The 15,804-nt window shown below is 37.6% G+C and overlaps 1 protein-coding gene and 1 long non-coding RNA gene across 4 annotated transcripts in view; one reads left to right on the top strand and one right to left on the bottom strand.

The window, feature by feature from the left end:
• LOC140510230 (uncharacterized) overlaps positions 1-15,804 on the top strand; it is a 203,888-nt gene that overhangs the window by 54,361 nt on the left and 133,723 nt on the right. Inside the window, exon 2 of the long non-coding RNA XR_011969159.1 lies at positions 870-975. This is a non-coding gene — a long non-coding RNA (uncharacterized lncRNA). The remainder of the gene's footprint in view (positions 1-869; positions 976-15,804) is intronic.
• Positions 1-15,804, bottom strand: part of GPR149 (G protein-coupled receptor 149) — an 81,261-nt gene that overhangs the window by 37,759 nt on the left and 27,698 nt on the right. The gene's annotated exons all lie outside the window — the stretch shown is intronic.

The following is a 15,804-nucleotide window of genomic DNA, read 5'->3' as shown; positions in this document are numbered from 1 at the left end:
TTGCATTAGTTGATTATTTCATCTTTCAAAAGACAGAGAATCAAGCAGAAGGAAAGTCTCATCCTTTGATTCTGACCAACAGAGTGGAACTGGTTACAGAAATGGACATGATAAGACTTTTGGGGAGAAATGATCATTCTGTCTGGGAGAGGAGAGGAAAATTGAGCAAAGTTTTATTTTTGGAACAGTGCATTTGAAAAGGGTTCAAAGAAAGGATGTGATCCTATAACCTAAAATTATACAAGGAAAAGCTAGCCTGGATAAAAACCCAAAGAGAAATAATTTGGATGAAGAGGAAAATGAGAATTGTCGAAAGACTGACATGGATGCATAAGGTATCAATCAATTCAGATGTTACATAGACAAAGAGGATAAAAAGGGGGGGAGAAAAGAAAGGCTGAATATAACAATGACTTGGTACTATAAAAATAGTGTCAGAAGCACTACAAAGGAATGAACTGAGGCTGGAGGCAAAAACTATGGCCAAACAAAATGATTCACATTTTCCTACCTTAATTATATGAGCATAATGTGTCTAGAGAAAGTATCCTAAAGAATCAATTGCTTATAAGTTGGGTAGCTTGTCCTTAATATATTTTTACTGATTGATTGTTTGATGATGTTCAAAAATCCAAAGGTGGAGCATAAACTGATATCATAAATGAAGGAGGGGGCCAATTTTCTGATTGAAGAAAAACACAACATGGTGAATGACAAGAATGATTCTTTTGGAAGTTCATTGCAGACTCACACTGAGCCCACTATCTCTCATCTCTTGTTCACACATTGGTAGGTTGTATTTAAGCTGCTGAGAGTTATCGGGAAATAATTGGGAGGTATGATTTTTTGTTGTTTCATTTGCTTTTCAGATTATCTGTGTGTGGGGGATGGGGATAAACACACATGTGGATATATATAAATTGGAGCTGATCAATTGAACTGGAAGATCTCAGAAAGGCAGAGTGAACCTAGCTGGTAAGTAGGGCAGTGGTTTCTCGAAGAAATCCTTCAAGCTCTTTTGTCTTTTTCTGTATTATGGCTTTGGTTGTTCTTAGTAACACTGATTGTCTTAAGACTCCTGTCATAACGCACATCTTTTATTCAATTGTCTGGAAATATTTTTCACAAAATACATCATGCAGGGAAGGAGCGTGTTGTAGATGCTTATTGTAATATGAAGTTAACAACTCCTACCCACTAACCCCAGGTTTAAAAGTAATGATTCAGGGTCCATTTGCAAAACAGTAGGAGAGATGTCTCAGGAAGTTATAGTGCTTGAAATTGGACTTGGGAGTGAATAGGATTTGAGGAAAAAAACACAACTACCAGAGAGGACATGTGGTCACAAAATGTGTCTAGAGAGATTTTTCTGCTTTGACAGGGCCTTCCCACATTCAGAAAAAGCCATACCAAAGAAGTCTTGTATTATAGAGGTTGACTGCCTTTTAATATAATTCAAATAACAAGACTTTCACAAAATATTAAAATTGTACTGGAATTAGCCACACAACCCTTCCTTCCTCCCTCCCTCCCTTCCTTCCTTCCTTCCTTCCTTCCTTCCTTCCTTCCTTCCTTCCTTCCTTCCTTCCTTCCTTCCTTCCTTCCTTCCTTCCTTCCACAGTAAAATGAAAAGGTTGGATAAGGTGGCTTCTGAGATCTCCTTCAACTCTAGATCAGAAGTTCTTAACTTGGGGTCATGAATCCCTATAGATTTAAGGGGAATGTGTTTTTGAACTTAGATGAGAAAAAATATATATCTATTTTAATATGATTGACTTCTTTTATAATTTAATTACTTTATATTTAATACATTTTATTGATATATATTTTTTGTTTTTACATTCCCTGTATTCTCACTGTAACTTTCTTTTCCTCTTGGAGAGTTACCCTATATAACAAATGATAAAAAAAGAGGAAAAAAAGTAACATTTCTGCAAAGCTAACCAATATATTGAAAAAAAAATGAAAACACTTTAAAGCAATTCCGTAGCTGAAAGTATGTGGTAGGAAAGGATGATTTTTCTCTGAAGTGTCAATACCCATGGGCATTTTTTCCCAGCTATATCTTGTTTTTAAGGAAGAGACCATTTTTTTTTTCTGCTTTGCCTAGATCTCTCATGGGGCTTAGCACAATTCTAGGCATTCAATAAATAACTACTTATGGAGTTGATAGAGTTGCTGGGGCACAGATAACCTGGGTTCTGTCTCATGTTAATATTTCAGTGTTTTAATGTGTGTTTTGACATCTTTCCACCCTCATGACAGATTGCGCCTATGATAGTCCCCAGAACCCAGGATAGAGTGCAGAAAAGAGAGCCATTGTTTTAGTCATTAGGGGTAAGGGAGAGATTATTGACTTTGGAACTGGATGGGCTGGGTTGGAAAATAATGTACTGGTAACTGTGTGACCTCGATCAAGACAACCATTCTTTTCCTAAGGTTCTACATTCATAAAAGAAGGTGGTTGAATAAAGTGATTTCAAGGCTTCCTTCAGAGTATACTACATTGGGAAGAGCACTGGGTTTGGAGTCAGAGAACTTGGGTCCAAATCCTGGTTCTGTACTTACAATCTGTTTGATTTTGGGGACTTCACTTAACTGCTCTGGCCCTTCTCTTTCCTAATATATAAAGTGAGGAGGATGAATTAGATGACCAAATGTTCAACTACAGCCCATGGGGTCAAGTCTTGAACTACCATTTATTCTCTCCACGACTTGGGAAAGCAACTTTGTCACCTTGAACCTGATTTGTCTCATCTGTAAAATGGAGCATTGTACACAGATACTCCCTATTTTATAGGGTAATTGTGAAGGGAATGTTTTTCAGCTCTGAAAGCGCTCCCTGAGAGTAAGTGTGCTGTTGTTATGCATATTATTTCAGACATGTCTCAGAATCATTGACATGCAAAGAGCAGGGACCCCTCAACCAAGTGACATAGGATCACTGGATTACTAATTTGGAGATAGAAGGAGCCATAGAGGTCATGGAGTCCAAATCCTTCATCTTACAAAACGATCAAAGTGAGGCCCAGAAAAGTTCAGTGATTTGTACAGATGAGGAAATAGCTGAAGAGAATTTGTGATAACAAATTTTTGAGATAGGACTTGAATTCAAATATTCTGACTCAAATTCCACTTTGCTTCTCTGAACTTCAATTACTTCACCTGCAAAAGGAGAGTCTTATCTTAGAAGATCTGTAAGACCTTTTTCTGCTTTAACATTCTATGATAATTCCAGTGGGGTATGAACTTTTGAAAGCTAGACTGGCAGATCAAAGAAATGACATGTCACAATGTAAATTGCAGCCTAGCCTTTCACAAAGACCCTCATGGTATTCTCAGAGACAAGATGGAGAGAAAGGAGTTGATATGGAGTTCTTAAATTTATTTATGTCATATACCCCTTGGGTGATCATCTGACAAAATCTATGGAACTTTTTTCAGAATCATGCTTTTAAATTACTGAGGAAATGCTGAACTTCAGTTAGAAAAAAGTAAGTGAGAATTAAGATGATATGTTCTTCCCATTCAAATTCTTGGACCATCTGAACTCTATCCATGGCCCTTGTGAGCCCCCACTTAAAATTCTTTAGCTTAGATGATATAACTTTCAGGTAAATTGGATTTCAATAACTGAACCCAAAGTGTAGTCATTAATGGTTTAATGTCAACTTGGAGGGGAGATTCTAGTGGTGTACAAAGGAATCTATTCTTGACTCTTCTATTGGACATTTTTATCAATGACTTGGGTGAGGGAAGAGATGGCATGCTTGCCAGATTTGCTGATGATATAAAGTGAGAGTCTCTAGCTAATGTATTGGTTGGCAGGTTGGAACTGAAATGAATATCAGAATGATGGATTGAGATGGATCTAATAAGATACAGTTTGGTGGTGATTATTTTAAAGTTGTATGCTTAAGTTCAAGAAATCAGATTCCAAGATATAAAGTGGGAGATGTATGTCTAAGAAACAGCTTATGTGACAAAAAAAAAGAAAAACAATACAAAAACAGCTTGGAGTTTTAGTGGACCATTAGCTCAGAATGAGTCCATTGTGAGATGGTAGTCAACAAGGCTGGTGCCATCCTTAACTTCATCAAGATGCTTAGTGTCTAGAAGGAGGAAAGTACTGTGTATTGGTTAGACCATAACTGGAGTACTGTGCTTATTTTTGGTGCCACTGAGTCCAATATCTTCATTTCACAGATAAGAAAACTGAGGCTGAGTGATTTAGTGACTTCCTAGTGTCACAGCTAATAAGTTTGTGAGGTGGGATTTGAATTTACAGCTTCATAACTCAGTATTCTAACTGCTATACTATCTTGTAGCTCTATTTTTCTCCTTCATGCCCTTTGCATAGGCTGTCTTCCAAGCCTGGAATATGCTCCCTCTTCATCTCTTCTTCTAAGCATCTATAAATTCTGCCAAAGTTCAGCTTAGCTGCCACCTTCTCTGTGAAGTGTTTCCTAATCTCCCCAGCTATTCCTTCTCATTCTTTTCTTAAATTATCCACTTTTATTCACTCCCCATCCATTTTCCTTTCCAAGCCAAAACACATTTTCTGTGGCTACCACTTCCCTATAAATATTATCTCCCTCAAAAGAATATATGCTCCTTGAGGGCAAGGATTGCCTTCTAGGTGATAGAGTAGAATGTAGAGCCTGGAATCAAGAAGACCAGAATTCAGATCTGACCTCAAACACTTAGTATATGTGACCTTGAGCAAGTCACTCCTGTCTGTCTCTAATTCTTCACTGTTTAATGGGGATAATGATCGCATCTACCACCTAAGGTTGTTGAGATAGTATGAGATAGACACCTGTAAAGGGCCCAACACATAGTGGGTGCTTAATAAATGCTTATTAGCTTTCCCCCTTATTTTTACATCTCCCTCCACATGTAGTAGAGTGCTTTGTACACAGCAAGCATTTAATAAATTAATTCCCATTCATTTTTACTAATCTATTTACGTGTTGTATCCTCCCAACTAGGTGTGTGCATGTGTGTGTTTGTCCTTTGTTACCGAAGAAGACCATGTCATCACAGAAATGATGACATGACTTGCGCTTGACTTTGTTTTGAGTAAGGGAGGGCTGTGCAGGTCACCAGCCTCACTTCTCCTCCAAAGCCATCTGAATCCAGTGACCAGACATTCATCAGGATGACTAGAGATGACCCAGGAGGAGGCAATTGGGGTTAAGTGACTTGCCCAAGGTCACATAGCTAGTGAGTGTCAAGTGTCTGAGGTGGCAGTTGAACTCAGGTCGTCCTGACTCCTGCACTGGTGCTCTATCCACTACACCACCTAGCTGCCTTCCTAACTAGGTATGAAAATGGATAGAGTGCTGGGCTTGGAGTCAGGAAGACCTGAGTTCATATTTGACTTCAGACACTTACTGGTCATGATTCTGACCAAGTCACTTAACTTTTCTTTACCTCTCTGAGAGAAAACGGAGATCATCATAGAACCTATCTTACAAAGGTTAGTTGTGTATACAACTGTACCTTACAAGGTTGTTGTGAGGTTAATGAAATGATATCTGAAAAATTCTTAGCACATAGTAGGTGTTTAACAAATATTTGTTCCCTCCCCTCCATGGAGATTTCAAGCTTCTAGATGGCAAGAATAGATTTTAGCTTTGTCTTTTTATCCCTACTGTGTGTATATGGTAGGTTAGGTACTTAATAAATATTTGTTGAGCTTGTATAAGATTTATAGGAATAATTCACTCATTTGATATTTATTAAATACTGTTTACTCACAATGTGTTGTGCAAGGTGCCAGAGGAGGCAGAAAGAGAAACAATCTTGTGCAGAACAGCATGAGGCCAAACTTCTTAGTTCAGCTCTAGAAAGTCTGCATGGTGATAAAGAACACACCGAGGATAACAGAGGAGCTTCCCCTTTGTTTGCATTGATTTGCATGATCTGCCTTTGGGGGGCATTTTTTTAAGAATAAAAGAACATTTTTTTGTACAAGTTCTCAGTCACGGGAATAAAAAGTGTTGATGTGACCAGCATACAGTTTCCAAGAAAATAAAATTTATAAGCATTGCAGAGTTCCATCTAATTTTGCAAAGTTTTTTCACATAACTGACATCTTTAGCCCCACCTGGCCACTTCTGACAAGTCCTTTATACCTAATCTATGTGGACGATATTCTAAAATCTTTTGTTAGCTAGCCATACTTTGATGCTTGGAAAAAGTCAAGATTTCCTCTGGGCAAGTGCTCTCTACCCAACTCAGGTGGTAACCTCTTTGTTTCACTAGCAGCTATGCTGAAAATTTTATTGACTGCTGCTGAGTCTTTTGCTGCTGAGGCTCTCTCCATGAATCTTATCTGAGTCATAGCTGGCAGACACATGGCCTATTCCTAGCCCACACACCTGGAGCCTTTCCAGCTTGATCTGAGCATGTTGTCAGTTCAGGCAGCCTTGAAGAACCTAGGGTCATCTTTATGCCATAATGAATGATGAGAGGGAGAGCTTCTAGCTCTTTAAACTATCTTTGTATTTTGATGAAAGCACCATGGCCTGGGGGGATAGAGAGATGAAAGGGAATATGGAAAACACATATCCATTCTTGGCCAGTGACTCCAAGTTTTATGTTGTGTAGGTCATAAAAATTCCAGGACTGCTTTCCCTTATCTACAAAGTGGGCCGTGTAAACAACTAATAACAGCGAAATAATTCATGTAGATTAGTGTGACATAGTGGTGGGAGTATGAACTCTGGGTCAGAAAATCCAGTCCGTATCCTATTAGGCACACATGAAGGTTGGGATCATTTCTTCATCCCTCAGAGGAAGGGGAGAAGACTTCCACCTGACAAGAGAAGCTTCTGCTTGTAGGAAGAGTTAGACTCATTGTTAATAGAATAAACAGACTTTGATATGAAGTGACCAGTCCTTACATTTTAGTTTAGGATGGAGTTGGGGAGATGGGGTGGAGGTCTAGAAATGGGAGGTGATGGTACTGGGGGAAGGATATGACAAAAGATAAAGAAGAAGCCAATGGATCCTGGATTCTTAAGTAACCAGTCTGAGAAAAAAAATGGTCTAGTTCCAGGTCATCTCCAATCCAGAAGATACCTGAGAAGTAGCCCCCATTTGTGGAGCTATGAAACACGAGGCTGCAAAGCTCCCCAGTGTTGCTGAACCAGATGAAAATGTAATTGGGAAACATCTAACAAAATACACAAGAATGCAACAAAACATAGATAATAGTAATTTGTCATTCTGTAAGTCAATACGTACCCTGCAGGGATTGCTTCTATTTGAGTTTGACATCACTGGTCTAAGGTACTTATGAAGAACCTTTACAAACTTGCATCCACTATGGATCTGAGAAATACTGAGCCAAAATCAGGGAATCAGAGTGGAAACAAACTTTGGGTCATCTAATCCAACTTATTCCTGAACCACAATTCACTCTTCACCACATCCCTGACAAGCATTTCTTCAATTCAAAATCAATTCCATTTAATTTAATTCCATTCACAATATATGTGTGTAATTAAATACACACACACACACACATATATATGTGTAGTTGAGGATAAACACATTTGTACACACACGCTATTCTATTCCTCAGTTTTATACATACATATACATACATATATAAAATATTTTGTGGATACACATATCTATTCATATACATATAAATATATCTATATATCTGTATGTACAAATATACATACATATACATATATATGCCATTCAGGAATAAAAATGAGTGCCTAGATACCAAAGTAGTTTGAATGCTAGGCATATCTGAAGACTTTAAAGAATACCCATAAAAAGCAGCACTGATACTGTCAATGATAAGACTAATATTAATGCTGCTAAAACATGAGTCTCACAAGACTCTGGAACCTTAGGTTCAGTGTAGGGTAATCACAAGTATGTAAACATACTGTCCAATGAATTCTCTGTTAATTGATCAGACAACAAATGATCAAATAAGAAAGCACACAACTGGGAGAGAAAGCACAGGATCAGAGAGCAAAACCCCAAACAGAGATATCCTTAGCCCCCGTGTAAGAAGGAAAGCCCTGTTAGAGACACACACCAGTGGCAAAAGGGACACTCACCAATCACGGAGCTCCTGAGCTGAGGGAGGGATGTGTTGAGAAAGGAATACCAACTCCATCTTCCAGCAACCAGATCTACCAGATATGCTAGCACATTCTCCTGCAATTTTGCTGATATGATCCCAGAGATCCCATTCCACTCCACCACCACAGCCTTTTCTCTCCACAGTCATCATCCACTGAGGCTCTGTTTTAATTTCTTCCCTTTGTTACTTTTCAACTGAGCTGCTGATTTCATTTGCTTGAGCTGCCATTGGCTGTTGTTGCTACCTCTTCCTTGGGGGAAGGAGATCTTTATGACTCTTTTGTGAGATTGCCTGGGACCGACATGTCTCAACAGTTAATCAACACATATTCTGTTGTTTTGTTTAAACAGATTTTTAGGTCCACTTTCACCATCACCTCCACACAAGATTTTTTCCCTAGCAGCTAGCAAAGTCTCTTTTCTATTCATAGCCATCCACTGATAGGTTCCCTGGTACTTACTTGAAAACTGAGTCAGAATCAACAAATTTCTCTCATCTCTTTCCTGGCCAGAAGGCAGACTGTGTGCCTCACAGGGTCAAGAACTTCTGCTGAGTCTTTATAGAGCTGAGCATGGACACATGCACCAATATTAATTTCTCCTTACAATTTCTTTGTCTCCACCTAATGCCAGGAATCAGACCGTGTAAAGTGCATTCAAGGTTCAATAACCTCTAGATGGTGTAGTGGATGGAGTGCTAGGTCTGAAGTCAGGAAGACTCATCTTTGTGAGTTCAAATATGGTCTCAGACACTTTCTTGCTGTGTGACACTGTGCAAGTCACTTCACACTGTATGCATCAATTTCCTCATCTGTAAAATGAGCTGGGCAAGGAAATGGCAAACCACTCTAGCATCTCTGCGAAGAAAACCCCTAATAAAAATGACTTAACTTAGACTTCAATGAGACAGGTACATCCAGAGTAAGGGGCTAGCTAGTGGCTTTTACTTTGCATTCTTGTCATTATATCAACAAATCTCTGCCCTGCTTACACTATGGCTGACCGAGTCACATGTCAAATGTGATTGATGATAGCTATGGATGTGGGAAACTGGTTAGACAAATCCTCAAACTATCCACAGCTTTATTACTCATTAAGAACTTATTGTCCCAATCACAAAGTCTACAAGTAAGATGAACAACATATTGATGCTGTCTAAAGTGAAACTATTATGCCAAGTAAATGTAATTTAATTTAAAAAAAAACTTGATCTATGAGACAAGGACACAGATATAGAAAAGCAAGAAGCCATTTGAAAGAAACTTCAGCAGAATGTTGCCCAAAGCCATAGAATATTTACTTTGTAGGGCAGATGTGTATTTCTTGTAATATTAAATATTTTATTATGATTCCCTTGGCACAGGTAATGGCTGTTCCTGTCAAGAATTGACAAATGTGCCAGCATATTTGCCAGTTTGGAAGATAAAATGTGGGAAAGTATCAAAGTGCAACCTATGCTCAGAAGGTTTTTACGAAAGTATTTAATCATAGACACATACTATGATAGCTGCTGTATGCATAGGCTGAAGTCTACCTCATTTTAGAAATCATATCGTAAATGACTACTCATATCTCTTGTCTGGGTGAAAAATCACATATAGATGTATTTACATCATTTACCATCAAAATGTTACTTTTAAATATTGAACCCATTCAACCGCCCCTCATTTTATAGAAAGAAAAACAAGAGACACAAATTAAATTGCTTTGAAATTGTATCACTAATACATGTTTCTAGACTTCCAGGAAAATGTAAACTTTACATATTTCCTTATACCTGTTGGCTTCTTTCACTTGCCTTTCAGATCCCTCTTATCCTTTTTTTGTACATTTTCATTCCAAAGATAGTTTTGTTTGACAGAGAAAATACAAAGAGCTCCACTTTCTGTCTGTTAGCCCACCCTATCCTTTCTTTGTTCTGAAATCATCGTTTTTATTATTCTAAGCTTTGTCTACATATCTCAGATAATTCGGAGCTTTATTCAGTCATGAAACTGTTCTAGAACCAGGTCACTTTTGTTTTCCATCTTTTTTCTACCTCTGACAAATTTCAAGCATTGCAAAAGACATATTCAAATTTCAAGTCTCCTATACCTTTCAGTGAAGTGTCCCAAGGTCTTGTTTTGTCTTTGATTCAAGTTGTCTGTCCAAATGAACTATAACCAAAGGAATTGATAAGGTTGTGCACTCAAATGTGGATTAAAAACTCTGCCTGAAGCATGTAATCAGACATTTAATACTGTTATTAAAAACAAGCTTGCAAATCAATCACACCACAAGCAAATGAAAACATTTCTTTAGGAAGAAAAATGATCAGCAACAAGGAGGTGCTAATACCTCTCTATCTCCACCCTTCATGTATTTGGCTCTTCTGGCCACCGTTTAAGAAAGACATTGACAAATTGAAGAGTATACACTGGAGGATAAACCAGAGGGGTGAATAACCTTGATAGAATTCTTGTCCTTTGAGTACCACTAGAAGGACCTGGGACTGTTCAGACTGAAGAAAAGACTTGGGTTGGGAAATCATAATAGTGTTCAAGTGTTTCGAGGACTAGCTTGTGGAAGAAGGATTAGTCTTTTACTGTTTGGTCTCAGAGGGTCAAACAAGGAACAATGGATAGAAGCTACAAAAAGACATCATTAGGTTTGATATCAGGAAAAGACCTCACAGTTAGATGTGTCCAAGAGTGGAAGGGGTCGTCTTGAGAACCAACAGGTTTCCTCTCCTTGGACATCTCTAAGAAGAGTTAGATGACACTTATCTATTATGTTACAGTGAGGATTGCTTTTTTTACAGGTTGGAATATATAAGAGCTGGGGTTCCTCCCCACACTAATTCTGTGGTCCTTGTATAAGATACTCATCCTCCAAATTTGGCATTTCCACTGGCTTCCCTCCATACCTGAAATATTTTCACTCCTCATCTGGACCTCATGTCTTCCTTGGCTTCCTTCAAGTCTCAGCTAAAATCCCACCTTCTGCAAGAGACCTTTCCTGGTCTCCTTTTAGTTCCCTCTTAATTATCTTTGATTTATCCTACATATATTTTGCTGGTACATAGCTATTTGCATGTCATCTTCCCTTTTAGTAATATAAGCTCCATGAATGTACACACTATTTCTTTTCCTTTGGTTTGTATGACCAGAGTTTAGCACAGTACTCAGCACATTGATAAATGCTTGATGACTTGACTTTACTTCTCTGATCTCTATGAACTGCTGGAGAGCTTACAGACTAATGATTCTTCTTGGTTCCTGCTCTGCCAATCAGCTTGTTTTTTCACTGTTTATTAGCACGGTCCACTCTCCTCTTCCCCTTCCCCCATATTTCTCCAAGTTACAAGGAAAGACAAAGGAGGAAGGACTTTGAAATCAGAGCCAATTCTGCTATTTTAGCTTTAGTTGAAGATTTGGTAGGAGGAATTAACCAATACAATACATGAGAAAGCTCTTGGTACTGCCCATTGGAGTTTAAAAATTTTAGAGAAAATAAATCTTTTCCCCTCAGCTCTAGTGACAACTGGTGCCTTTAAGTTTAAAGAATCCCTTCTCCTTTACATATACTACTAAACTAGTTCTATGACAGATGTTTTAGGCAATATCTGGATAAAAGGGTTGTTCTTACCATATTTTGTTAAATGATAATTTTCTTCGTCTTTGTCTTTTGACCCCTTACCAGAGGATCTTAAAAAGACTATTTTTATTACTAACTTCACTCAAAGATAGGCCTGAATTCTCAAAACACAGTAATCTGCATAACTGAGAACAGGAGTCTAAGGATATACCTTTTTAAAAAATGAAACTGTATAGGGAACTGAGGCAAGTAGAATATAATCACTAAAATGGAAATTTAGATGGGATGATAGGTTCAACCAATTCTTACCAAATGTGTCTCTGAGATCCCAAATAATTAAAAGCGGGCACGACTCATCTCATCATCAACAGAACTGACTCAGAGGAAGAGAGACCATATGTTTAAGACTGCTCACCATCATTACAATTCGATAGATTTGGCAGACTCTCATGTAAAGGCTGAGTCAAACCAAATTTTCTTAATTTTCATTATCTATTCAATTCAATTAACAGCACAAAACGGAACTTTCAACTCGATAAGCACCTACCCTATGTAGAGAACTGGGCTACTACATGTACAACAAAACATACTCTCAAATATGCCACTGGATCTGTGATCTCATTGATTCAAGTATTCTCTCCTTTGATGTACATGGTAATTCAACCATGCCTTCTAAGCCTATTTGACTTTTGTCCATGTCTCCCCATAAGTTTGATACAAGTATCTACCTGATGTGCTCATGGCCTTCCTCACTTTCTCTTGACACTGAGAACATGCAAGAAGAGCACATGGGCTCTTGGTTTGTTGTCACTCACTCTTGCCATGTAACCAGTTCATTATCTTCTTTGCTTATACATTTTTGATGACATCCTTTACTGTATTTTTCCTCACAATTCCTTGTGTGTAATGTGGTGCAACCTATTCATATCCACCATATATTTCTCCATTGCTCTCTTTTCAGTTCTTCAGGGATTACTGTGTTCTATGACATAGAATCATATGCCACCACCAGCACAATATTGATATTAAATTCCTTTATAAGGAAGAATTTTGGGGTTTTTGAAAGAACTTTACATTTCTCAAAGGCAGTCCAACTGTCTTCCTCCTGTTCAATTTGTGCACTTACAGTGTTTGTCCAAGAGTGACAAATGTGTTTTGTTCAATATATCATATGTAGTGGGAAAAATTGCAGAATTTATCCATCAGTTATATGGATGGACTCTATTGTTTGCCATTTTGTATATTATGGACTATACAATAATGATTCTTCATCCACTTGAACTTTCCTGTGTGGATGGGCGACGTACTTTTTTATTAGTTACTGATCTTCTTTAGGAAATACAATGTTTCAGGGATTGAAGACAGCATTACATTATCTGGAGGTCACAGGACCTCTCCATTTACAAGGAACTTATCTTTGACTTGGGCTTTTTGCTGGATTTCCTCTGAGACACCTTAGAAAAACATATCTCCCTGATTTATGTAACAATGATAATGACTGAATGAGCTTCGTTGGAAAAAAACAATCTCTTTTGTAACTCTAAAGATATCTTCTAAAACTCTAATATACTTATCAAGAATTGTTGGGAGAGAATGTTATATCCAGCAGCATTTCATCCTGCTGATTCATTTTTTTTAAATGGTTAACAAACAATGAGGACAGTGGGGTCTTATATTTCTCTCTATTTTAGTCATTTGTATGCTAGTAAAGAATATGGTCAACTTAATTATTATTAATTGCGGAATATTACTTGAGTGTAAGGATTATTCTCACAAAAATTTAATATAGGTAGACAAAGAGACATATAGGTTGCTCATTGCTAATATTATTTAATTTACCTTTTTAAAATTTTTTTTTGAGTAATAAGGACTGAGATTTCCCCCCACTCTTTTGGTATATTTCCCTCCTTCAAATACCTTGATGATTGATCTCTCAAGGCCTTCAAAATTGTGTTATTTCTGACATGAACTTCCTTTGTGTACACTAGTTCTACCCTGCCTGCTTTTAACAGCTTTGTTTTCTTTGGTGGCGCTTCTTGCTCCTCTGTGAACACACCCAGGACTTTGCTCTTGGAATCCAAATGAGGAGGTGGCTCAAATGTCTGTGCTAGTAATTTAGAGTTTGTTTGAGCAATTTTTGTAGATGTTTTCAATTCTCCTCTGTTTGTTGTCCTCTTTCCACTTTCATCCTTAAACACCCTTTGAATAGCTTTGTTCATTTGGATTTCTCAGTAAGCTTTTTTTTAAGTTTTACTCTCCACTGTTTCTGTTTCATGAAATGTTTTTGCGCATAATCTTTCCCCCATCCTTTCCCATAATATTGTTTCAACAATTTTATGCTTAACCAGCATTATATTTGTCTGTCACATCTTTCTACTTTCAAAATAAGTCAATTATTTGCTCACTAATGTGAGCAAATTTTAAAGATTCCTTTTGTTTTATTATAGCAGTTGATTTACATTAAACTTCCATATGACTTTACTTTAAGATATTAAGATATAAAAAATATCTCCAGGGAAAAAACATTCATTGACTAATTGGTGTCATCTTTTTCTTTCTCTCCTCTCCATTCCTTTCTTCCTCACCATCCACCCTCCTTTTATTCTTTCTTCTATCTCTCTGTCTCTTTCTTCCTCCCTCACTCTCTCCCTCCTTTCCTCCTCCCACATTTGCCTGTTTCTATCTCTCTCTTTTTTTATCACCCCATTTGTGCCATTTTTACCATTATCCATTGACTTACATTCTAACTTCTTTTCTACTTCCCACCACAAATTGAAGCCTTCTAGTGTAACACATTAGTGTAGAAGAACAAAATGCAAAAACCTCTATACAATCTCCATATTTGAAAATGCATGCCTCCTCCTCTATCTCTTGCCCACCACTTCTCTGCCAAGAGATAGGAGTCATGCTTCTTCAGTGCTCTCTGAAGTCATGATTAATTATGCTATCAGAGTTCTAACATCTTTTGAAGTTATTTTCATTTACATTGACGTAATGAAGTGATCATCCTAATTGGTAATTTCTGCTCAATTTCACTCTCTACCAGTACATATATACATATATGCTCAATTTTCTCTTAATCTTTCATATTAGTTCTTTCTTATAGAATGACAGAATTTGTTTAGCTGTTTTCTACCATTTTCCAGTTTTCAGTTCTTTGCTATAGGAAAAATCCAACCTGTCTTTCCATTACTCCACTTTGGATACTCTGATTCATCAAATTGCATGGATTGGTCAACTTACTGCTCCTCACTCAACACATTCTATGTTTCACTTCAGTGATTCTGCACATTCTGGTACTAATGCCTGAAATGCAATACCTCATTACCTCTAAGTCTTATACTGTCTACTAGGTCCCTTCAAAGTTCATCCTAAGTCTTACCTCCTTTGGAGGTCTTTCTTGATCCCCACCCCCACCAGGGTCTAATGCTCCCAGATATTACTTTGCATTTACTATGTCTTTTTAAAAACTTGTGTCTTTTTAAATTTACTTATAAACTCGCATTTTTTTTCCTTCTAAAGAAGGCAAGCTCCTTGAAGGCAAATATTGTATACCAGTTAAACCTGAGAAAGAAAAATCCTGAGTGCTCAAGGCTTTTATATTCAGGCCAACATGAAGCTAAGTCAAGGCTTATTCTTGAGCCTTAGCTCTCTGAACCAATTAACTCTCCAAGACACTTTCAATACAATAAGTGTTCTGCAGACTTTAAAGAATTCTATAAATAGTAACACTTTGGATTAATACTTAATCAGCAGAAAGATTTGAAAGACCTCAGTGATAATCTAGTCCAAGGTGTTAATTGTCCAGATGAGGAAACCACGGCCTAGAGAGGACAAGTCTTTCAGTGAATGTCAGTCAATAAACACTTATCAAGCTTTTTACTATGTACCAGGCACTGTGTTAAGTTCTGGGATACAAGAATGGCAAAATTATGGTCCCTGTCCTCAAAGAATTCACATTCTAATCGGGAATTCAACAACAACAACAAAAAAATTACATATGTGTAAGATGCTGCTGCCAGCAGTCCTTCATTCTTAAAGAGGACCCTGACATCAGGCAGGTGATGTCATGATATGCAAATGAATTGGATTTAAGTGAGGGAGGGTTGT

The sequence above is a fragment of the Notamacropus eugenii genome, chromosome 6 (assembly GCF_028372415.1).
Source record: "Notamacropus eugenii isolate mMacEug1 chromosome 6, mMacEug1.pri_v2, whole genome shotgun sequence".
Taxonomy (NCBI): domain Eukaryota; kingdom Metazoa; phylum Chordata; class Mammalia; order Diprotodontia; family Macropodidae; genus Notamacropus; species Notamacropus eugenii.
Note: the sequence above shows the minus strand (reverse complement) of the source record. Positions and strands in the feature narration are given on the sequence as shown.